Below are 26257 nucleotides of genomic sequence, written 5' to 3' on the forward strand. Positions count from 1 at the left end.
ATTATCAAGGCAGATACTGCAATAATGGTCATAAAACAATTAGATAATCGCATCAAGGAGTGTTTTGGCAACTCTATTTGAAAACGTCTTTATTCAACTATATAATAGCAATATCCCTCATACTGACTACCAAAAAAGAGTTCAAAATGCCAGTTTACAGTAGGTCCATTATAAACAATCATTTGGATCATGGGGCTAAAAGTGAAGTGGATAAGAAGGAACTGAAGAATCTAAATGAGAGCTACAAGACCAAAATTGCTAACTTTAGTCCTCTGTTCAATTCTGAGATAAAAAACTGACCTAGGGGGTGGAGGGGGATGAGGTGGAGATGGTGAGGGTCCCAAGTTTACATCATTCCCCACCTATACAAATACATAATGCTCCTCTCACAGCAGACATAATGTGAATACATACTATGTGTCAAGATACTTCAGCAAGGTAAAACATGCTTAGCTTCCTAAAAATGCACTATTTATATTTATTTTCATTACTGAGATGTAAGACATTCCATTTGCAAAAATCCAAATTTCTAAATTATTTCCTCCTAAATTAAAACAAATATAAAGGCTTTCTTTGTATTTCTTAGTTAAAAAAAAAGTTTGTTATAAGAAACAGTAGGATACTGTATTATTTCTACATTATAGTATCAGACAGTGGAAATAATCAGCATTAAAGCTTAAAAAAATCATTCTGGTAAGTCTTTTATCTTACTGATTAAAATGCTTACATATATAAAAAAAAATCCTTTTTCTATAGAAGACTGTGACTCATGTTCTCAGAATGGCATCTTCACAGCAAAAGGAATCTGAGTTTTCTATTAATACCTAGATGCTTTGAATTAACCATTAATGATTTAGTCTTATTTCATATGTATGTATAAGTACATATACATACATAATACACACATACATTTATGAAATACTTGCTCCGAAGAGTTTTGCAGTAGGTAATCAAATGAATTACTCAACCAAAGAAATCAACTATTACAGTAATTTAAAAAGAGAGCTGAGATCACACATACATCCAGTGCCAGTGCAGATTAGAACAAGAATTTATTTCCATTAGATGAGAAACTCCTTGAAGGTAAGAGATATAAATTCCTATGTTCTCTGTAGCATCGTGACCCTAAACAAAGGAAGGAAGAATGGTACAGTAATCGCATGTCCAGTTTCTGAACCTGATTCCAATCAGTGGCTGATGTAATCAAGGGCAAGCCCCTTGACTTCTCTGAGCCTCTGTTCTTACTCATATGAGAGAATTGCAATAAATGATTTCTAAACTTCCTCGAACCTCTAAGATTCTATAATGGTTCTGGTTAATGGCTTAGGCACTATAATTTTACCTAAGAAAAACTTTATCCAATTTCCCTAAAAGACTATAAAATATGAAACCATCAGTAACTAAGGAAGGCATAAATACCACTGAGGTTTACCGTTCACTCAGTTACTCATTTCCTCCAACATTCATTCATTCATTCAATAAATGTATACCCAGCATAAGTACGTGCCAAACATCTAGTAAGATGACTGTAGTTTTACCATTAGTCATTCATTTAAGAGAGAAGAAGTATATCTTTAAAAAGCAAAAAAAAAATGTTGTAAGGAACCCTTCTTTCGCAAAAAAATTAAAGCCTTGGAGGATCTTTCCAAAAACCATTTCAAATGAGTGCACTTCCAATTGACTGACTCCTTCTCTAGATAGATAGATAGATAGATGGTAGATAGATAGGAAGAAAGAAAGAAAGAAAGAAAGAAAGAAAGAAAGAAAGAAAGAAAGAAAGAAAGGAAGGAAGGAAGGAAGGAAGAAAGAACCTCAGCAAGACTAAAACGTTAAGGGAGAAAGGCTTTATAATTTAAGCTCAGTCTCAAATCCTGCTGAGTATGATTTTTATTATAAGTAGCAGTTCTTGTCATCATAATATATAATACCAGATGACATTCTCTTCTTGTTTTTCCAGATAATAAAACTTTCAAGTGTTTGAAATCAAAGCTTAACACAAAAGAAAAGACATGGTAGTCTTCTCCTTAATATATGATTCTTCCGTGCTTGTTTGTATCAACAACCTAGGAGTACCGAGTTATTAATTACACATTTCATGTAGGTTTTATTAAAAAAATTAAGAAGAAAGAAAAAAATAGTAAATTGTTTCTTTTGATCAAAAGTCCCCCACAAAGAATTTAAAGAATTAAGCAAGTGATAGCAAAATAAAAGGAAGGTCAAGTTTGGGGCCTATAGCAAACTAGATAGCTTCCATATGAACAACATATAAAGTTCAGTTTTAAAGAACATATGTGTTTGCTCATTGGTTTAAAAAAAAAAGAAAAAACCTTGAATCCTGTCTACTCCATATATACAGATCAAAATCAGATTGCTTAAGTGAACTATAAAATGCAAGAGAACATTGTTTATCCAAATCATAAACCCAAGAATTGCTGAAGGAGTTTAAATGTTTCTGTTTCTTCAGATTCCAGAGCAATACTTCAATGGTAGATCGCTTTTTTTGTAAACTGCTTCAAACTTCATAAACCCAATGTCAGATCCTGTTCTTTGCTATCCATGTCTATTTAATTTGCTCTCTCTGAATTGATTGTTCCTGAATCTTTAAAGGTATTTTTGGATATCTTAAATCCTGCTGAGATTTAAATGTCATCACCTTCAAACAACTCCCATCAAATAAATCTCTTATTAATTCACATCAAATTAATCCAAAATGATCACTTCTATTAACATATGCTTCAGAGCACAAAGCCCATTAATAGTCATCTGGACACGAGAACTAACCCAAGACTCTCTGAGATAAAATGTACATTATTTAGATATCCTCTTTCAAAGAGTTTTGATGTTGGCCCAAACATATTTTATTAGCCTTTTATTTCATCGAGCTATGCTCTCTATATTTCAAATATTTCATTTCAAATGTACTAGTCTAGGTAAAAAGAGATGGTCTGGTAAGTAAGTAATCATGTCAGATTTGCCAAAATGAGTCTCCATATATCCATACACATCTTAGAGAATTTCGTTAACCATTTTACTTTTATATGAAAATTAGAAAACTGTTTTTTGCCTTTAAAAACTTTATGCTAGGGGCACCTGGGTGGCTCAGTCGTTAAGCGTCTGCCTTCGGCTCAGGTCATGATCCCAGGATCCTGGGATCGAGCCCCGCATCGGGCTCCCTGCTGTGCGGGAAGCCTGGTTCTCCCTCTCCCCTCCCTCTGCTTGTGTTCCCTCTCTCGCTGTGTCTCTCTCTGTCAAATAAATAAAATCTTAAAAAAAAAAAAAAAAAAAACTTTATGCTAGAAGTCTATTTGAAACTGTAGAAGGGGCACGTGGGTGGCTTAGTTGGTTAAGTGTCAATGCTTGATCACGCTCAGGTCATGATCTCAGGGTCGTGAGATTGAGCCGAGCATTGGGCTCCACGCTCAGCAGGGAGTCTGCTTGAGATTCTCTCTCTCCCTCTCCTCTCTGCCCCTCTCCCCCTCAAAAATAAATAAATCTTTAAAAAAAAAAAACGTAGAATATATGTGAAAAAAATGAAGCACACACCTATTTCCCTAATTAAGGCAACAAAAATAAAGCAAGTATCCATCATGAGTTATCAAAAGGAAAGGGGAACTGATTATTTTTGCTTTCATAACAGGTGAGAGGCAAATGTATTACAAACTCTGCTTTGAATAAGATCACAATTTCACTAAGCAAATTAAGAAACGTTATCATTTGTTTCCTCACACGTATGTCGTGTTTCCTTTTGTTTTCTTTCCTCTCAAAGGAAAAATAAAAAAATTAAAATAACGTACAATGACAACTGTTGGTTCAAACAGGCCAGTATGACTTTGCATGTGTACACGGGCCGGATGTAACTTCATCCCTCTTCTTTGTTAAACTTAAGACTATTTCACCTGGTTGATGGGCAAAGAGCCAAACATAGCACGTTAAGTTCAAAAAGTAGAGCTCATGGAAAAGTATAAATGCATCTATTTATCTTGATGGTTATGATAGGAATTGACATTTTGTTTGTATGTAAATTAGATTTCCACTGATAACAAAAATAATGAGTGTTAAGATTTGTAGGAATGCCTTTGACTTTCTTTCCAGCATTTGCCAAAAAACATCTTTGTACATTAAAGGTAGTTTAATTTTAGTATATTGATGTTGCTTTGTCTGTTTTCCACTCTATTATTCAATAGAAAAGAAAATCTCAATTATTAACTCAATCCAGCAATATAACTGGATAACATCTGTCTCAGATCTCCCATAAGAAATCTGTGTCAATCCCTGCCAATCCATTCGGTAAATTACCATGCATATACAGTATAGTGAAGTTAATAAATGCATACCATGAAGATTCAGTAAGAATGCTCACTGTCTTCCAGGCATTGATCAGCTGAGTTTATTAGGCAAAGTTTTTGTTAATTTTTTTAAGAGTGCCATTCTAGATCCAAGATTAAAACAAATACCATGAAGGCATATTGAGAGCTTATATTAGTCCTGTGTGTATATATAGATATATACACACAGAGAGAGAAAACATATACATGTGTGTTAAATATAAATTTAACACAATGTACTATTCAACATATATGTTACATATAACATGTGTGCGTTAAATATATATGTTAAATAGCCAAAGTGAAGGGAAGTAAGTTTGCGCTATCATATACAATAGGTCTTGGTCACGAAACCAGTAACTTGCAAACCACTCTGCTCATCTCCAAGATACCACAGGAAACAGCTCAAAAGGCCTCACCCATCCGAGGACAGCAGTCCAAACAGCAAGCAGCGATGTCCAATGGGAAAGGCACAAATATCATGAGGAATCAGCAAATGTACACAGGCTATGAAAGGGAATTAGAAGTAAGTTCAGAGGACAATTGTACATATAAGTTCCAAGAGATCAGGGATCTTTGTTCTATATGTATTATTAAAAGTCCATTTAAACTAGTAAACAGTACTGATGGATGTTTTCCACAATGTGTAATGAATACATACTAATAACATTAAATGTGGTTAAAATACCAACCTAGTCGGTGCTGACTGCTTCATGTAACCAACTCGGTATAATTTTTCCTTTCTGATAAAAATATATTATATTCACACACAGGTTGGAATCATTTTTCTCTTTTGTTAAGTATATTGAGTGTTTCCACAGAAAGATGATTTTTTAAAATTCTACACTTGAAAGCAACTTCTGATCTTGACTCCTAGAATAAGAAAAGTTTTCTGTGTGAAAAAGAGGAGGGCACCTGGATGGCTGAGTCGTTAGGCGTCTGCCTTCGGCTCGGGTCATGATCTCAGGGTGCTGGGATCGAGCCCCGCATCAGGCTCCCTGTTCGGCGGGAAGCCTGCTTCTCCCTCTCCCACTCCCCATAATTATGTTCCTGTTCTCGCTCTCTCTTTCTCTGTCAAATAAATAAAATCTTTAAAAAAAGAAAAAAAGAAAAAAGAGGAAATACACACATAATCCCTTCATAATTTGGATAGATAACAGGCTCAGAAACCTTCAGCTATAAGAACTTCTTTTTGAATAAACCATTATTTCAGGACATTCTTCCTATGCTCACCACCCCCCCCCCCCAGGTTTAGCTAGGCTCTGTCTGGGATTTTATTATAGTCACTGTTTAAGCATAGATGATAAATTCAAGAATTTTCTCTATGTTCTTCCCATGATATTAGTTTCAAAAAAAGAAATGTAAGGAGGTTCCTTGGTCAAATTAAGTTTAGTGGAAACTGTATACTTTATATACCCTCTTCAGAGATCCACTTTGTACATTAGCAATTACAGCTCTGAAAAGTCCTAGGGGTTGTGGAGTAGTGGCGTATCTCATCTGGCTTTATCTCACATAATGCCATTTACCAACAAAACTAATGTATTGTGTGCACAGAGTGGGAGATGCTGCTCTAGACAGTAATGTTCAAAGAAGAAAATGACTGACTTCAAAACATATATAATATTTTTTAAACAAAACAGTATTTCTTCATTAACTTGTCAAGAAAACTAAAATGCTTTGATCTGAAGTGGATCATTTTGAAGGGTTTGTTTTTGTTTCTGGTTTGGGGTTTGTTTTGTTTTTTTTTTTTTAAGATTTTATTTATTTATTTGACAGAGAGAGACACAGTGAGAGAGGGAACACAAGCAGGGGGAGTGGGAGAGGGAGAAGCAGGCTTCCCGCGGAGCAGGGAGCCCGATGCGGGGCTCGATCCCAGGACCCTGGGATCATGACCTGAGCCGAAGGCAGACGCTTAACGACTGAGCCACCCAGGCGCCCCTGGTTTGTTTTTGTTTTTTTTTTTTTCTCCCCAGCATGGCTAGCAACATTAAAAGAAGATCAGGATCCATTATCATGAAAGATTTAGAATCAGTATTTTAAAAGATTGTATAATGGCAGAGGATTACAGCCATGATAGAACACTGAGTGAAAAAGGCAGAAGGTAAACATCTATGTACCATATGATCTCAGATGTCCAAATTACATATGCATCAACACAGATGGGTAGGAGCCCAATGTTATCTCTGAGCTAAATAGTTTATACAGCTACCACTGCATAAAGAAGTCCTAATTTTTTTTCAGGTATTATTTCTAACGTTCACTAAGGTGATCTATTCAACACACTATACTCTGTGTACTAGATTTGTGTCATTCATTTATAATAACCAGTTTTATCTGAACCAAATTTGGTCAGGAACCAAAATGTGGCAAAGAGTTTCATGGAATATGGCATGCAGAAAGAGGTTAGAGAGAGACCCAGGATTGAGCTAAGGGACCTACAGTTCATACTCAATGACTTATAGATACCTGGGAGAACACGTCTAGCCCACACCCTCCTCTCAGGTTATTAGTAAATCCCATTCCTCCCAACTCAGTTCAGTCTCCACCTGCAGACTCATGTGTACCCCTAATAAAAGACAGAAAGCCAATGCCCGGACCACAGTCAATAAATATGTGTTCAGGGTGGACCCACTCTATGACTGCATTCTTTTATAGTATACCTTAAGGTTAGTCTGGCTCAATGGTTCTAGGCAGGGTAGAAGAAGAGAAATTAAGTATACAGAGCTTCCCTATCTCACTCTTACAAATCCCAGGCTCTCGCTTTATGGGCTTCAGGATTTTGTTTTACGGTTACTGCAACCCCCCACCTCCAAATATTAAAACAAAAGATTAAAAATAAATTTATAATAAAACCAGGCTAGGTTAGATGCCAGAGTAAATCTGAAACAGGGAATTAATTATAAGTTAATTTTAAATCCACAGCCAACATGGTGGTGAGGTCACACTGAGGTCTGAGTCTGAGAGGATGACCATATATCCAGCTTACGCATGGGCCCCACAGCTCCTACATTACACAGTCACCAAAAGAGAAAGAATAGTGATTTGATGTATGTGTGGGGCTGTAGAATTAGTGAAGGCAAAAATGAGACTCACTCACGAAATATTTTGTATAGGTAATCTAGTCAATCTTCAAATTCAAGTTCAATATAAACTCAAGAGTCCATCCAAACACACACAAACATACACACACACACCTTTAGAAAAGATTTTCACCACCTGCACCCGAATTAGTAATTTCTTTTCTCCATCAATCTTGTTGTGGACACCTGTCATAACAGAGTAAGGGAAAAATATAGATATAATTCCAGATTCAGGTGTTTTACAAATAGTTCCTTCAAAATCTAACTGAATGTTGAAAGAAATCAAAAGTCAGAACTAGACCTTTTTTTTAAGGCTCACAATCGTGAACGTTGATGTATACAATAACCCGAATTTTTAGTTAATAACAAAAATGTATTATATTATTGTTAACAAGAATCGGGCACCGTGGCCAAGAGTATATTACATCATTTGATTTTCACTTTTTATTAATAATTCTTTAAGTAAGATACTATTGTTTTCACATTTTACACATGAAGCAACTAAGATTTAGAAAAGTCAAATCACTTGCTTGGGTCATAGACCTAGCACATGAAGAACTGGGTCTAAAAAAGTCAAAAGCCTTGCTAGACCACTCGGTTTCCCATTATATTTCTCATAAACTCTTTAGTGTTTTAATGAACAACAGCTGGGCAATGCATTTATAGATACAAAAGTGACGGCACTGGGACGCCTGGGTGGCTCAGTCGGTTAAGCATCTGCCTTTGGCTCAGGTCATGATCTTGGGGTCCTGGGATCGAGCCCTGCATTGGGCTCCCTGCTCAGCGGGAAGCGTGCTTCTCCCTCTCCCCCCTGCTCGTGTTCTCTCTCGCTCGCTTGCTCGCTCTCTCTCTCAAATAAATAAATAAAATCTTAAAAAAAAAAGTGACAGCACTTTAAGAAACTAGAGAACACTCTAAAAGATACCATTTTATAAAGATGGCCATCAAATGTATATATAGTTGTATCAAGTGAATATGCAGTCTTCCCAGCAATCTTACGGACTACTCGGTTATCCTAACTTTTGGATTTGCTTCAAACACCTAGCACATCACTAAAGGTAATAAATTATGCAAGACTCCAAATGGGTTTACTTCTACAAAGCCCTCTACAATTTCCACAAGCAAAAGTCAGTCTTTTCCACTACCACCCATGCCAATTTATGTGTATCTCCTTTTAAGGTACATGCCACATCACACTGTAACTATGTGTTTATGTTTCAGTTACCCCACTAGGTTATGAAGTCCTCCAGACCAGAAAATATCTTTATTAATATTATTAATGTTAACAATGTTAATAAGTAATAACAAAATGTTAATTAACAATATTAACATAATGTATATCCATTCATATGTGTGATTATTTTAATCAAAATACTGATATATAATTCATATATTTTAATCAAAATATATAATTCATATATTTAAATATCTCTATGTTATCAAAAATTCTCAAGCTTTTCCCAAGTGCAAAACATCTAAGGCTAGAACACATTTCCATCATTAACAATGGCACAGTATGATCATGATTACTGGAGGAAATAAAGCAGCATACTGGCGCAGGGGACATGAGTTTCTAAAAAGCCAAGTGATACTAATACGGGCCCCCCCCCACTGAGACGAGTCTACCACAGAGTAAGCTCTCACCAAAGTTCTTATGGATAGATGTGATGTTAGCACACTTAGAAATTTCTGCATATTGTTTATCTCATTAAGGAAGACCAGAATCTCTTGACATTAAATAGGCTTGTGAGAATAAAAGCTAAAATAATGCTAAAGTTGTATCAACATAATTAATAACAAACTAAATCAAGACATTCAAGGACTCATGGCATTAAGTCTTTAGTTAGGCTAAAAAAAGAACCAGATATCATAGCTCGGATCCATGGTCATACAGCAATAAATACATAAGTAGTGAGAACTAAGAATTAAATTTATTTTTTAGAACTGTGACTCACTCTCCCTCTGCCACTCCCCCTACTTGTGCTTGCTCTCTCTAAGTAAAATATTAAAAAAAAAAAAAAAAAAAAACACCTGTGACTTACAACTATGTTGATTTGATTTGGGTTCTATATATCTCTACATAACCTTATATACAATTTGAGGACTGAATTACAGTTAGACGAAGGTTCACTAAAAAAAAAAAAAGCATACTCTATGTAGTAATAATTCCATAATGATGTTTCTGTAATCAGCAAAATGAATTTTTATAAGTTCATTTACCTGCATGATTATTTATTCTGTACAAGAGTGCCACATGGTATTTAATATATTAACTATATAATAATACAGGTATCTTCTGCTTTCCAAAAGTTTGCATTATACCACTTTGTTTTTAGGAAAGACCTACATTAGTACTTGTTTTTGCTAACCAAAAAAAATCAGAAGAGAATTTTCGCTTTCACAAAAGAAGCCATTACTATAAGAGTGTAGGTCTTTTCTAAAAGTGAAGTGGCTTAATGCAAACTTTGAAAATATACCATTTTAGCTTATGAAAGTTTTCATAGGAACAATCCTACTTTCAGATAGTGGGGGAAACCTGTATTTACTATAACTACATGCATTTATAGATACAAATGTGATTTATAAAATTTTTCATCATGCATTCTCTAACGTTCCAAAATTAAAAATATTCTGTACTAATAGCATAATGCATAAAAAATAAATAAAAGCTTATATTTTAAAGGAAAAGGCTGGAACATAAAAGAATACAGAAAAGTCTCAAACATTTGGATCAGACTCCTAGCAACTTAAAGCATATGGAATGACATAAAACCAGAAGTTTAATTTAAAAGTTCAATTCAGGGGGTACCTGGGTAGCTCAGTCGGTTAAGCATCCGACTCTTGATCTCAGCTCAGATCTTGATCTCTGGGTCGTGAGTTCAAGCCCTGCACTGGGCTCCACGCTGGGCATGGAGCCTACCATAAGAATGCTCATAGCATCATCATTTGAACTGTCAAAACTGGAAATAACCCAAATGTACCTCAACAGAATAGATTAAAAATTTGTGGTATATGACTATACAATGGAATGTACAGTCATACAACAGAATATTATACTGTAATAAAAATAAACTACATACAACAACATGGATGAATTTCACATACACGACGTTGAGCATAAGATGTCAAGCACAAGAGAATGCATACTTTTAATGCATAGGGGTATTATATTTTAATGCATGTGAAGTTCAAAAACAAGCAAAGCCAATCTGAAGTATCAGAATCAGTCAGGAGAGTGATTAATTCCTGGGGAAAGGAAGAGAACAGAGAACAGGAGGGGACACAAGGGTCCTGGCAAAGGGGGCTTGTAGAGTACCCACAATATCTATTTCTGGACATGAGAGACAGTTACACAGAGCATTTATTTTGTAATAATTCATTGAGCTATAGAGGTATGAGCTGTGCATTTTCCAGCTAAAAAGTTAGTGTATGTGTGCACGTGAGTGTGATTTTTCAGTGAAACAGCAGGTGCTCTGCAGGGACCATGCAGTAATATAATGAGAAGAAATCGTTCAGCTCTTCTGGTCTGATGGGCTAACCCAAGCAATTCAATGGAGCAGAAGGCTGTCCTGGGTTACTCAGGCCAGGTTGCAGGGCACAAAGAGCCAAATGTGCTAAAGGAGGCAACAAGGTGGTAGGAGAAAGAATAAAAGAGTAAAGAGAAGAAAAGAAAATAAGTTCTGGACAAGAGAAATCTGAAAGGGTAAAAGGTTTAAAAAGAGATCAGAGGCAAAAACAAGAGCAGAAAGCAATAGGTACCCTATGAAAGAAGAAGGTAATAGACAAGGAGGTAGGAGAGAGGAGCTGGTGGTAGTGGTGGTGGTAGAAGAGGATACACTGTATCATGTGGACCACAATCTAAGTGAAGGAAGAGAACTAACTGAGGCCCTGTTATGTACAAGCTATTTGCTTTTTGGCTCATATAATTCTCTCTTTAGTCCTCACTGAAAGCCTGCAAGGAATTGATCAGCTTTATTTTACAAATGAGAAAACTAAAGGGGTGAAAGTAACATGCTTATCTTAAAAGACTAAATGAAATAGATGAAAAACAACCCATAAAACAACACTATGGCTTCTTCCTAAGTTTTGAGTATTTTTATAAGGCTGAATAAATGCTGTTTTTTTTTATTTAAATTCAATTAGCCAACATACTGTTCATCATTAGTTCTTGATGTAGTGTTCAATGATTCATTAGTTGTGTATAACACCCAGTGCTCATCACAACACATGCCCTCCTTAATACCCATCACCCAGTTACCCCATCCCCCCACCCATCTCCGTTTCCACAACCCACAGTTTGTTTCTCGGAGTCAAGAGTCTCTCATGGTTTGTCTCCCTCTCTGATTGAATGCCGCGTCTAAATGAAGTGTGGCTGATTCTAGCTTCATCTGTGCTAGTGGTTCTCAATCTAGGTAATAAAGTACTCCATCTCACAAATCAAATAACGATGGTGTTTCTCACCTTGCATAAAGAAGAGAATTTAATAGGTAAAATTCTATCCATTTTAAACTTTCCACCTGGTTAATATTTTCGTAAGACTTTGGCTTTTATTATCACATGGCCTCTAAAAATGAATGGACAAGCAGCCCACAAATGTCAACAGAGACATGTGAAAACATTATTTCTGAGCATTTGTTTTGTAGGTACAGGTTTGCTTGATACACTATTTTAACACTATTGCATGGAGTTCCTTCCTCAAAGAGAACCACAAAGTCAGAGAATACAGTCGCCTGAACAAGCTTAGGAGCCTTTGGTTTAAGCAGAGTAAGAACGGATTGGCTGGCCCCACATCTACTGAGGCTGTATGTGTTCTGGGTGTCAAAGCATGAACGCTCCATACATTTAACTGCTGACTATAGGAAACAAGTATACGCATGGATGGGAAAAGGTGTTTGTGAAAGGAGCGGTACAATGCCCAGAAAACAGGGACACTGAGCAGGATTATTTAAAATTAACTGCTTCCATCATTCTTTTGAACTTTTTGTTTCACAACATTTCACAATAACAGTTTTATGTGGTTATTTCAAAACCAGATTATAATGCAGAGTTCACCTGAACAAACAAAATTGGTACCTGATAATATTATTATCATCCTCATACCTGCAAATGATGCCTTGTTTACTTAGCCCACAAATCAGGGTGATATTCAGAAAATAAAATACTATCACAATGACTTCATGAAAAAGTTAACATATCACAGGAGTAACAGTACATTTTAATCTTGTCATAACATTAAGAAAGCCCTGCTTTAATGTTGAAATAGAACAAATTACATTAAAAGTGAGACATTATAGAAGTCTCTCTAAATTGTAGCCTGTTAAGTGTTTACCATTTTCTGAGGGGGGTGGGAAATGTTGTAGGTCCCAAAATATGCCACCTTGACTTATGGAAATGAAAATGGAATTCTCTTTCACAAAATATCACCAATAGGGTCCAAATGAGCTAAAAGAGTAGGCGGATTCTGGAAGGTAATGCCTACAGTCCAGTGTATGCACAGTGAAAAAAACTGCATGAAATACTTTGCACTATTCAGGAATATTTTCTGATGATCAAGAATACTACTTGAAAAAGAACCGCTTCAGTGTTTGATTCAGTAACTTAGAATAAAGTTTCTGATGTCAACATGTCCCATAGTTTATCCTCTTGTGCACACTTCATTTCATCCTCATGAAAAAAATGGCAAATGATTACCCAAACAAGCTGCCATCAGAATTTTTTTTCCAGAAGTCAAAGTCAAGTGTTATCTGTTGGCATCAGTACCCTTCAGAATTTAGCACTGAATTCTAATTTCTGTACACCTATTACAAAACTAACTATACGCTATGATAACTGATGCTCATAATCAAGAATATATTACAGGAGACCCCCTTATCCTCAGGGGATATGTTCCAATCCCCCACTGGATGCCTGAAACCTACACAGACTATGTTTTTTCCTATATAGATCTGTTGATCTTTCTATGCTTATGATAAAGTTAATTTATAAATTAGGCACCATAAGACATTAACAATAACTAATAATAAAATAGAACAATTATAACAATATACTGTAATAAAAGTTACATGAATGTGGTCACCGACTCAAAATACCCTACTGCACTGTACTCACCCTTCTCATGATGATGTGATGGTAAGATGCCTAGGTGATGAGATGAAGTGAGGGGAATGATGCAGGCGTGGTGATGGAGCATTAGGCTACTACTGACATCCTGACCCTACGTCAGAGGAGGATCATCTGCGTCCAGATCGCAGTTGCCATGGTAACAAACCACGGAAAGCGAAACCACGGATAAGGGGGGGGGACCACTGCAACATCACATGTATCCATTCAGCCATATAATATTTTGTGGGCATCGATCGAGGCGCTGCGGATACACCTGTGAAGGTAGACATGAAGCCCTCCCTCAGGGAGTTTACAGTCTAGCCCGAGAAAAGAAAAACAGAACACAGAGGCGCCTGATCTAGATTTTGTATAAGAAAGGGTTCTGGGGGAAAATGACTATAAACTGCAAGGCAGCAGAAGCTGGCCAGGTGAAGGGGGCGAGAGTGACTCAGGGATTCAGTGATTCTGCAAACAGAAGAGCTCATTCTCTCTCAAGAGAGAATGTGGCTTCTTGACGGAACTGTAACAGGTTTGGTGGTGTTAGTAATTTTAGTGGTGTTTGGTTAAAATCATCAACTCTCTGCAACAAAGGATTAAAGCATACATTCTGTGGAAGATTCCTTTTTTTCCTGAAAATATGACACAACTCATTTACCATATATGTTCCCAAAACTTTACATAAACTCTACGTACAAACTTCACACAAACTCTTCACACCAATGGATTAGGGATAAAATTTCTACATAGTTATGTAATGGGAAAAGCCTTATTAAGATAAAAAACAATTTAATATCTAAACAATTATCTCTGATTTTGATGCAATCTTTTTACTGTTTGATAAGACAGTGCCAACAGTACTGTAGTTTCTTATCATAAGCAATTACCTACAATCCTGGAAATATAATGATTCTATTCTGACTGATGTTCATTTATAGATTAATATATTAATATGTATGTGCATATATATACCTTGTTTAAAACTGATGGCTTCCCAAAGCCTAATAGTCTGGCTATTAAATAAAAGTTGATTCATTTAATTCTCAGTAAAGTTCCCACCTACTATGCCATGAGTACAGAATATTAATGGTTTAAAAAAAATTCTTGTTCACCAAGTTGGAAAATAAAGTACCAAAGCAACATCAAATATCATATATACACGCTGCCTATAGGCAAGGGCACTTCATACCAAAATTTATAGTCAATTAATTCATCCATATAGTATGTATTTATTGACCACCTAGTATGTTTATAACAATGTTGCCAAATAGCAAAAGGAGAAAAAAATTTAAGAGAAAATTATTGCTTAAGAAACTAGCTCCTTCTGTCAAAGAAATAAGGCTTACAGAAAATATCTTGGTAACGATACAGCATATAAGATTTTGCACCAAAATCAGCAGGGCAAACAATAAAGTCCTTTGAAGACAAAGAGTAAGTCCTAAATATCTGCTATTATTTTTATGAGCGTTATTATTATGCCCACTATTTCTTTCACTCATAATGCAATAATGGAACATGGTCACTAAAAGTGAAAATATTTAAGGCGGAGGAGAGTAGAAATGAGCCTGGGGGAAAAATAAGAATTGCACAGCTCTGGGGACAAGAAAAGACTGCAGCAAAGGGGTATAAGAGAAACAAAGGGTTGCTCTCCAATATAAACATAAGTCAAGGGACGGGAGAATCTGGGTTACTAAAATATGTGCTGCAAAAGTTAGTAAGAGAATCTAGAATCCCAGTGGATGAAGTTAGAGCACTTGTGGAAAACAGGAATCCATCTGAAGTTTCTAAATCAAAGAGATCAGGGAAACTGAACTAGAAGTGGTATGACATGTATACCAAAGAAAGATGAAAAATGAACAGGTATTATATATTTCAAAAAAAATCTAATTTGATCATACAAGAAAGAGGAAGTTTTTAAAAAATCAAAGCTATCTGGGATGCCTGGGTGGCTCAGTCAGTTAAGCAACTGCCTTCGGCTCAGGTTGTAACCCCAGGGTCCTGGGATCAAGCCCCGCAGCATCGGGCTCCCTGCTCAGCGGGAAGCCTGCTTCTCCCTCTCCCTCTGCCACTCCCCCTGCTTGTGCTCTGTCTCTAATAAATAAATAAAACCTTAAAATACATAAATAAATAAATAAAAATCAATAAAAATCAAAGATATCTTACCAATTCACATGAAAGGATGGGGTTGCAGATATAAATTTGTGACACATTAATGATACTGGATTATTTAGGCGTTAATGTGTCACTGTATTCTTCTATAGTTCAAACTGGAGTTATGACTAGTAATATTTCACTTAATCTGCTTCAATATTCATATTCCTATGTGAACAGAGTTCTCCTGTGGTCATTAGTATTGATATTCTCATAACCAAGTACAGTACCTATAAATGAATAGGCGCTGCTCAGTAAATAATGGTTGAGTGAACTTATTGAAGTTACTGAAATTTAGTGAATAAGTTGAGTGAAACTTATTGAAAAGACAAGAATAGGTAATCAACTGACTGACTAAGCTACCAGACACCCATTTGTTTCTGAATTGCCTGCCGGTACTTAGCATTTTATCTGAGCCCTGTTTATGTTGAAGCCATTTTAACTCCAAAGTTCTTAGACCTGAAGCATTTTATGAAGTTTTCCAAAGTAACTTAGAAGCAAGCCTTCCAAAATGATTCCAGATCTTCCTAGTCCCTTTGGGAGCTCACTCAGACTTGGTCAAAGCTCAATGATACTCCAACTAGTTCCCCTCTGATCCATGCAAGCCAGTAGTTAAAACAGCCAGGAAGACCACAGTAGAACGCACCTCTTTATTTCAAGCCAGTCTATACCCAGAGGAAGACCTGGCAGGCCTCAGCTTTAAGCACTAAAGGCTCATCTAAGATTTCACTTCAACACTACTTCCTGGTAATGACTCAAGTCTCCCAGTTGCTCCCCATCCAGATGGAATTTATTTTTATAGTAGGAGCACTCCAAAATCAGGTTGCTTTGAGGCAGAGATTGGTCCTCTTCACGCCCATTCCAACAATGGCTCTAAGACACGCAGTTGAGAGCCTGAAGATGTGAGCAAAAGAACAACCTGATGTGAGAATTTATGTTAAGGCCATGAAGGTACCTTTAGGCACAAGTCAGCACTGCATTTTTAGCCAAAATATCTGCCACTGTTCTCAAATTTGAAGTAACAGGCCTTGCAAAAAGTTGTGAGCAGAGATCTCCTTGTACTTCCAAAATCAACTCCTGGCAAAACTGCCTCTTTTTCAAGGTTGGATGAGAGAATAAAAAAGAGAAATGCTCGCACTTATACACACATAGTTACACACACACTCAAAAGATTACAGAAGCGTATAAACCCAAATCAAGAGTGGTTCTTGCCAGGGTTTTATCCTCTTCTTTGAATTTATCTTTATTGTCTTAATTCCTATAATAAATGTGTATAACTTGTCTACCTCACAGTTATTTTTTAAAGGGAATGAGAAAAGAATACAAAATTAAATGCATAAGACAATATAAACTGGAAGAGACTGTAAAAGGCAGTGCGCTGAAATCGTTGGCACACTCCCCACTCTTCCCCCGCCAGACTACAAGCTCCTCGTGGGGAACACACGGAGTGGGCAATTCTTCATTCATATGTTGAATGAAGAATGACATCGAGATGCCAATATCTATTGGGAGGCAAGAAGGATTTCTTCAAGTAAATTCACAATCATTACAAAATTTAAAAATAGAAGGCACTGAGCCACCTGGATGGCTCAGTCAGTTAAGCATCTGCCTTCAGCTCAGGTCATGATCCCAGGGTCCTGGGATGGAGTCTAGTGTTGGGCTCCCTGCTCAGTGGGGAGTCTGCTTCTACACCTGACCTCCCCTCCACCCTATTCATGCTCTCTCTCTCACTCACTCTCTCTCTCAAATAAATAAAAATCTTTAAAAAATAAAAATAAATAAAAATAGAAGGCAGCCAAACATTTTTAGGTAGAAAGAAAAGGAAAAAGTGAATTTGACTCTATTTCTCTTGTTTTCACTTTAAAAAAAAATCACTGAGCTCTTTGCTTTAAATCAAAGTTTGTTTACTGAAAACACAGGGTCAATCAAATAGTGGCAGTGGAATGTGTTGCCTGTTACTTCAGGAGGTAAGCACTGGATACCAAAGCATTGTCTTTCTAACAAAAGAGGGGCCCTTAACTTCTTCAAGCAGTCAACACCAGTGAGAGCACCATAAGCATTTACAGTACCAGAACTCCTTCATTCCATAGCCTGTCACCAGGGAATGTCTTAAACAATGGGAAGACTGGAAACTCTGATTTAACTATAATCTTATTTGGATCTCATTTAATTATCAACTTTATAATTGCTTTCAAAGAAAAAAATCGCCTTTATAAAAGGCATTTTGTAGAAATTTTTCATGATGGATTGCTAATTTATATACCTCCCTCTCCTAATACCCAGCTATATATGTTCATGGGAAAAAGAGAGAGAGTCTCCCTAGTGGAATGATAAAACAGTATTCTCGGAACTGAAAAAGGCTATCTTCTTCCATGATGGAGAATATGCACTTTTTTTCTACATCACTGAAGGAGATAAGACCTTCTCCCCACTCCCGTGTTGCGCCCCATCCCTGCCTCTAAGAGTCTTTGCAAGAGCAAAATGGTGAGCATGAGCTCTAAGCTTTAAAGGAACACAGTCAAGCCTAAGATTCAAAGTTAAATCCACCAGTTTGTTACAGTTCATAGCGGCATGGAAATCATCGTGCCAATATGAATGTGCATAAGAGACCAAGTCTCTGGGAAAGGCCTTGGAAATGAATCGTGGATAACAAATCCATCATACCAAAGACTGCCCACAGTACATGCTCCAAAGAGCTGAAAGCAATGCAACTTGACTTCATTTTCTTGACTCCTAAGGTGCCCACAACTGTTGAAGAATGCAGTCTATGTTCAAACTGGGAGTGGCTCTCAGTGAGAGGTAAACTGATGTACTGAAAACTAAGTCTCAAATACTCAAGGATAACATTCTCATTTATACCCACTCACCAGTTTACAAGAGGTAAACCTCTGAGGTTCAGCCTGACAGTGAGACTTATTTATTTATCCAGGTCCTTAGCATCAGGCAGTCTCAAGACTTGTTTAACTAAACTCGGTATTACTGCCTAACTTAGCAGGGGTAGAGTGCAGTGAGAACAGTCTGGATTCATTTGTAGTGAGTTTTCTGTATAACTTAAAATATTTTTGAAGAAATATGGTAAAGTGATTATCCTTCTGGAACTAGATCCACTGACACTGTCACATTAACTCACAGCTTGTTAAATACTGTGCAATCTTTCTATAACATTCTTTGTTATGAGACTAGAATCAGCATATGGGAATTGCTCTTTTCCTGCTAAACTGTAGTCATTACTAACTACTCATCTGTGACATGTACTCTTTCTTGTAACCAGGGATTTTAGCTTCACAAAATTTAGAAACTGCCACATTGTTTCTTGGCATTGCTTTCAAACATGACATCATTCAGATTTTGGAAAACTCCATTTTAGCAAGCACAGGAGTGGGTGCCAGGTTAAAGACTGCCCAAAAGGGGCAGCAGGGTCTCTGCAAGGACTAACCACAGATAATTCTTTCAACCCATACCTTCACATGCCTTTCATTAGAGACACATGGAATTACAATGAGCTCAACAAATACATTTCAAAGTGGGTTATCAAATTACCAGAATATAGAAATGGCTTCCAGTTACTGAAGATCAGTATTGAAACACAACTGTGATGTGGAAACGAAAAGCTCTATATTCAATTTCCTTAATTTCCAAAGTCTAAAGCATGAGCATTTTTAAAGTATGCATGTACTTATTACCAAATACTACACATGTATATGATAATTATAAATAAAATATAAATATAATACAAATATGAGCCCATGACTCACTGGAGAATACAAATAAATAGGGAACTGTCGAAATGATAAAGAATTTTCAGAGAATTGGTATCACTCAAACCCCCTGACAATCTCACTTTGGAAATTCTTAAATAATTCCTAGAACTTCGTCCATTATTTGAAAACTTACATAGAGAAATTCTAGTTATTTCATCAACACACCCTGCAAGCCCCTAATATGGGACTTGTGAATTATTTATTCCAAGTATAATTTGATATCATACATGCCAACAAAAATTTAGGATCAGTGCTCTCAGTAGGGACTTCTTTGCTATCAAATAAAAAGCAATCCCAATGGTTCAATATAATTTCCCCTAGAAAAAAAGTGAATGACATTTCACGTATCCCTGTTGAGAAAATACTCGGAGCTTCTAATCTCAAAAAAAAAAAAAACCTTTAATTTTAATCCTACTGTTATTTCTTTAATAGACATGTTTTGTAAATAAATAGATTTTTTATTTTGGATGTGAAGAACATGCTTACTTCTTGAAAAGGAACAAAAAAGAGAACACATACACACGCGCGCGCATGCGCACACACACTTAGCTTGAAAACTTAGGACATACGGTTGCAAAAGATGCCTCAGAATCACTGCACCGTGGCGTACAATGTACCGTGGCTGTGAAATCATGTGACTATTTATTATTCTCCTGCAGAAAACTGGGTGACCTCAGTAGTAACAAATCATTTTTATTCACCAAGTGTTTATAATCATGGGGCACATATCCCATATACAAAAACAAAGATAAATTCTAAAATATCCACAGAGAATCACAAAATATTATCTGTGAGAGACCACTCCTGAGGAAGGATGCCTGATGTATCCTGATGGACTTACCACAACCTACTGACAAAGAAGACAGCGATGAACTCTGAAGGAGAATTTGGTTAAGACTCACTCATTTTAAAGAAGAGGAAGAAATTTCATGAAATGAATACAAAAAGGCGAGCTCTGAGAGGAAATCTCTGCCTTTCAAAAAGTCATGTATTTAAAAAGCCATGTATTAAAATTAAGTACCAATGCACATACATTTTAAAATAAAAATGATGGCCTAGGTCACTCATGACCCATAAAATAAGGCACCGATGGACAATGAAAAAAATACCTCAAAACCATTTCTTTTAAGAACTTTTACAATTCAGAATGGACTTCCACACCAAAGCTCTTACGGCAGAAATCCAACAGAAGAATGGATGAATTAAGGTGTGTGTGTGTGTGTGTGTGTGTGTGTGTATATACATATATTCCTCCAAGCAAACGATGCCAACTAGTCTTCTGGAACAATTGGTGCCACTCTTCCCTACAACAGCTGACAGCCAGAATTCTACTCTGCACATATCCTAAATATAAGTTTTAAATCAAAAGATAAAATAAAACCTTAGAAACACCCATTTGAACAGTTTAATAGACACTCCCAAAGTTAATGATATATGAAAATTTAAAAGGTTAGAAACAGAACAATTATAATTATTATAATATTAATATTCACACAGCCCTTTGGCAATCACCAAACCTGTTTTACATATATTATTTAATTGATTTAACCCCCCACAATCTGTTCCCAGGTAGTACTGCTCACAGCCTGTAGATGGGAAAACTGTAAACTAGGGAAGTTAGACACTTACTCTAATTCTGATTTTATTCCAACTAAACCATACCACAGATAGGAAAACATAGCTGCAACCTAGTGAGCTTCTAAATACAGCTGGACATAAGCCTATTCCAGACAATCATAAGTCCCAGAAGGCATGGGATGGCTGAAACTTCTATATTTTAATCTGTACCGTACATATCTGGAGAACAAATAAGCCTGGAATGAGGCCAAAGTGCTCAAATAAGAGAAATATGCAAAAAAAAAAAAAAAGCCAAAAAGGTTAAAAAATATTGTGATGCACATTTCTAACTACTAAAGTAAGTACCTTCCAAACTCTAGGAATGGCTGCTCCAACTATAAGAAAAACATATGGTGGACTCGGTCTTTATTATTTGTATGTTATAACTAAGCTCCTGATGCTGTGACTTCAGTACCTTTGTTTGCATAGCGTAATTACGTAGTTAAAAATTTGAGGACAGAGCAGTACTTACTAATAATTGGCTTAGTATTACTGATGTTTTTAATAAGATTATCATTTTCTTTTCAACATGCTACTTTAAAATGACCTTCTTTATTAAATCATTTCTTATATTTAAGGGTCAATTTGTCTTCAACAAAACAGCTCCAGTTTTATTCTGTCTTATGAAATAACTTATGATATCAACTTAACAAACACGCTCCCTAGGGAAAGCAGTACTAAAAGTTAATGTGTTACAAGTTAAAAAGGAGCTAAATTTCCGTTTTGGGGGGTAAATTTAAAATCAACTGAGGCATCAATATAAAAACCCTGTCCCCTACAAGATGCCCCCCACCTTAGATCCAGCTATATATCGCCTATGTTCTTTACATCAGTCATCCTAGAATCTTGGAGGCAAAAAGGAAGCAACTGGACATACATTATATGAACCAATAAAGTTCAGTCCTTTCGCTAAAACTTTCTTGTGGTAACAACTGAAGAACAGCTCTACTAAAATTACTGATATTTCATGATATGGCCTTAATAATACGGGTTTCCGTATTTTTTCCTTTCCAGAAAAGGACATAAATACAGGGGGTGTAAAAAGCATGGCCTTAAAAAGAATTAATTTTAAAAATAAACTCGATAATGTAGAGAGGGATAAAACTTAATAGGGATCCATGTACAGAACTGTTTCAAAATGTGTTCCTTAAGAAAACTATAAAGTCCTCATCACCAGAACACCAAAAAATATAAGAGAAGCCTCAGCCACTGCAGAGAGGCTTCGTGTGCTTATAAAAAACTACTAAATTAAATTATAACCTACATTGTGACTTAGTGCATATGACTTTCTGATGTTTATTTTACTCATAGCTTCCTGAGAATGCAGGAGACACAATCCTTCCATGTACTCAAGAATGTCTGCTTAATAAATACACTTCAAAACATCAGAGATACCTGGTTGAAGCAGCTCCTTGAAAACGGTGTATGAGAAAGTACGTGCCAGACCGAAAAGCTAGTAATACAACAGTGTGTAACGAATGCAAAACCAGAACTTGTTATCTCAACGGGCGACCGTCTACAAGTTGCACACCGATCGCAGGTGAACAGTCCGATCTGAGGAGGAGGAAGTGCTGATCAACCCATCGCGGGTACGCTACGCAGGAGGAAAGGCAAGGAGAACGTCAGAGCCAAGAGGGGCCCGCAGCAGAAGAGGAAGCAAGGGAGAGGCCAAGACGAGAGGGAGAGCGTTCTTGGAGACTGCGAAGCAGGTTGGGAAGTGGGGAGAGGGGCGGGGAGGCGGGAGCCGCGGGCGGAGACGAGGAGCAGGGACGCGCGCGCGGCGGGCTGGCGGGGGCTGCCGACCCGGCCGGGGGGGGGCGGGGGGCGGGGGGGGGGGGGGGGGGCGGGGGCGGGAGAGCGCCGGCAGCCGGGCGCGCACCAGCCACACGCAGGGACGCGCAGGCCGAGCGCACAGCCCGCTTCCGCGGGGCGGCCTGCGACAACACGCCCACAGCCCGGCGCCGAGCACGCGTGGTGGCTGCCGCAGGCCGGGGGCTCGTGCGAGGCGCCGCGAACGCCACCGACACACACAAAGCTCCTGTCGCCGCGGCTTCAAAGGCCACAGGCAGCCAGCCGGCAGCCTCCTTCCAAGACACCGCCAACTCGCTCTGACTGGAGCTTCTTGAGAAGCAGTTAAAAGGAAATGGAATCCTATTGCTGTTACTGTTCTGTGGCTCTGATTTTTTTTATTTCTCCTTAAAATAAAAGGAAAAAAAAAAAAAGCAGGTTTACTCTTGGCTTTTTCTTGTGTGACCATACTAACCACCAAAACACGCTGGATCTTTAAAGCTCATTCATAAAACATAAATTACTTTTTTAATTAATCCAAGAGACAAAGAAGCTAATAGATAAGGGGTTGGTTTGTATGCGAACCCAAACCAACCTTTCCTTTTAATGTTTTTGTAACACACAGAAGCCAAGTCAGAATGCCACGCTGAGACCCCATTTGGAGCTGGGGCAGTTGTCCAGAAGCGCAAATAATTTAAGAAACACAAAGCCCTGAGGATTAACAGGACAGTACCACATCCCCATGTCATTCAACAACTTCCCCCTACAAGACTTTGCTGATCACAGCCTTTTTGCTGTAAAGGAGCCAAGAAGACACAGTCAGACCAATAACAGATTTTTTTTTTTTTTTTTAACCCAAGATTGCAGCTACCTCTATGGAAAGAACACGAGTTGAACGTGAGTTATTACTAAAACCGGATTTTAAAATGTCACATATAAAGACGTTGGTTTTATAGCTCTGAAAATGAACAAAGGTAGATTAGGGTTTGAGAAGAAAACAGACTGAAACAGCACGAGTCTGAAAGTCACCTAGTCTTTGAAACCCCTGGATTCTACAGCAACTGAAAACCCTGCTCACAGCAAATGGGAAGTGCAGCAGAAGTGCTTACCAAGCCTTAGCTCTCCAGCCACACTGCCTGGGTTCAGATCCTGGTTCTGCTCGTGCTACCTGTCCCAGCCTAGGCGACTGCCCTGAGAAACGTGGATGACAGCAGGTCCTCTCTCAGGTGGGGACAATACACTTAGCAGAGTGCTCCACAAATGTGACCCATTACACCATCATGTGAAGGTGGCCCCTCTGGGGAAGGACCCTTTGCCCTGTAAACCTAGCTCACCTAAGGCCTGTGGTTGCTCTCACTTCTCCTTAGTGATCAGCACTAGCTAGGCATCCACCAAATCAGTTGCTGCCACACGTAGCTCATTTCTATGCAAACTGTATCCAGCATTTGGGCAAAGTTTGCTCCCTGATTTTCACAAGTGAAAACACTACCACCGCCCGACCGACACATTTAATAACGTGCTCCTTCCCATCATTACAGGGCACCACACGGCTTTAGCAGACAGGAAGCTCGAGGGAGCACACACCGTCCAGCTGGCAAATAGAGGCATCTTGGGTGACCACTCCTCCTACATACAGTCTGATAAGGAACATTTTAATGGAGCCAAAACATGCATTTCCTTCCTCAATTTCTGCATTAGCAGACATGAGAGCTAGATAGTCATGTCAGGGATTATGAAACTACAATAAAGAGATTTCTAAGCCACCAAGACTATAAGAAGAGGACTACGTTTCGCCTACTCACTTTCAACCAAAAGTAGGCGCCCCTTCAGTTGTGGAAAAATACAGAGCATTTAAAAATTCCTACTTATTAACTAGAATGTACTCTTCCATGGAACTCTTTCTACTATCACTTAAAATAGTTGGTAAATTTCAGGCAGCTATTACTCTTAAAAATCCCCAACAATCCCCTTCAAAGGATTTTTTAAGTTGCTGATTACACATAAGGTGACATCAGAAAAGTATGTCTGAAAAATGCCATTAGCTAAGGTTTCTAGGAAGCTTTGGAATGTTTTGTTATTAAGAAAGAAATAGATAAATGAGAGTCCTCCAAGTAATGAGCTGTCCTAGAAGTAAAGAAATTCGTTAAATAGATCCTCTCCTTGATTTCTCCTTCATGGTTCCATGCCCATACAGATTGGGGAATGCACAGTAATAGCAAGCCTCCGTAACTTTCCAGAGCTGTTTAAGATAATATTTAAGTACTTAACAGATTCATATATTAAATCAAAGGGACTTCCCAATTCTTAGATAAAAGAAAGATTTGTAGTTAAAAAAAAAAAAAAAAAAAAAAACTACAAAGAGAAGGCCAAGGATATGGTCTTAAAAAAAAAAAAATCCAAAACAAAAAAACTTCAAAATTGTTCCTTGGCTTTTAAAATGAAATTAAAAGTAATTAGTAAAAAATCAAACAATCAAAGAAGGCTCAGGCATTCTTGTTTCAACATGAGAAATGTCTCAGTAGCTCTTATTCAGTTATCACTTCATTGGCCGTCCCTCAAGGAGACCTGGAAATTGAAAAGAGCAAGGAGAGGTTGAATATCCTTCACTGCCATAAACGTGGGCAGCCCGAAGCAGCATTACTTATGCTTCTGCTCAGCTCCTGACAAATCCTATTCACCATTGTCTGTGTTAGATCTTCCCAAGGTCTAAATCTTCCTTGCTCCCTTAACATCCAAGCACTGGACCTCTCACAGGTAACTTTCACCATGAAGCCAATACATAAGCCAATGTCCTCAAACAATGGGACACAGTATTTGAGATGACAAACATTCAACATGAGAAAGTTAAAACTACCCATTTCTGGCTCGTAACCTTGGAACCTAACATTGTTAACCTTCACGTATTCAGGGCACATCATCTATCACTTTGCCTCTTTGACTATTTTGTTGTAGCACAAGGTAATATGGGTTTTCAATTTCCTATAATTCACAAATGTGTTTGGGCCTCCCTTTACCTCAGCTTTACCAACACTGTCACACTTGGTTCAGTGATGTTAATCAATAAAAGAATTTGAAAGTACCCCGCAAAACACGGCAAGTTAAGTTGTAACCAGCGGTATTATACTTTAGGGACAGTATGTCAGGACAAACTTCAAGATGCAACATCAGATAATCCTTTATCTCTAGGAAACTTAACAACCCAATTTCACAATTTGGTCAATACCTAAAGGTCTCATGATCTGCTGGCCAAAGTGTCCTTCCCCCATGTGCCAATTTAACGTAACACTTTTGAGAAACTACTGCATCTAAGGAATTCTAAAGGGGACAGAAATAAATTGGGTATCCTCTCACTCTCCCCAGACTTGCAATGCCAAGTAGATTCTGGTATGGGCTATATACCAAAACCACCAATAAATGGAAGCACGGGGCAGAGATG

General features: G+C 37.6%; 1 protein-coding gene across 11 annotated transcripts in view; it reads right to left on the reverse strand.

Annotated features, from left to right (window-relative positions):
• Positions 1-26257, reverse strand: part of TRPS1 (transcriptional repressor GATA binding 1) — a 251388-nt gene that overhangs the window by 208085 nt on the left and 17046 nt on the right. The window contains exons 1-3 of one of the 11 annotated variants that reach the window (XM_032415620.1): positions 5018-5205; positions 4745-4832; positions 3795-3896 (exon numbers count right to left, since the gene is read on the reverse strand). The exons of 6 other annotated variants lie outside the window; for them this stretch is intronic. The gene's annotated coding sequence lies outside the window, so the exon portion shown is untranslated. Of the gene's footprint in view, positions 1-1021; positions 1721-3794; positions 3897-4744; positions 4979-5017; positions 5206-22428; positions 22644-26257 lie in introns of those variants that run through there. 4 more of the 11 variants (XM_032415619.1, XM_032415622.1, XM_032415617.1 and 1 more) reach the window with 4 other exon arrangements.

The sequence above is a fragment of the Phoca vitulina genome, unplaced genomic scaffold, assembly GCF_004348235.1.
Source record: "Phoca vitulina isolate PV1807 unplaced genomic scaffold, GSC_HSeal_1.0 scaffold18, whole genome shotgun sequence".
Taxonomy (NCBI): domain Eukaryota; kingdom Metazoa; phylum Chordata; class Mammalia; order Carnivora; family Phocidae; genus Phoca; species Phoca vitulina.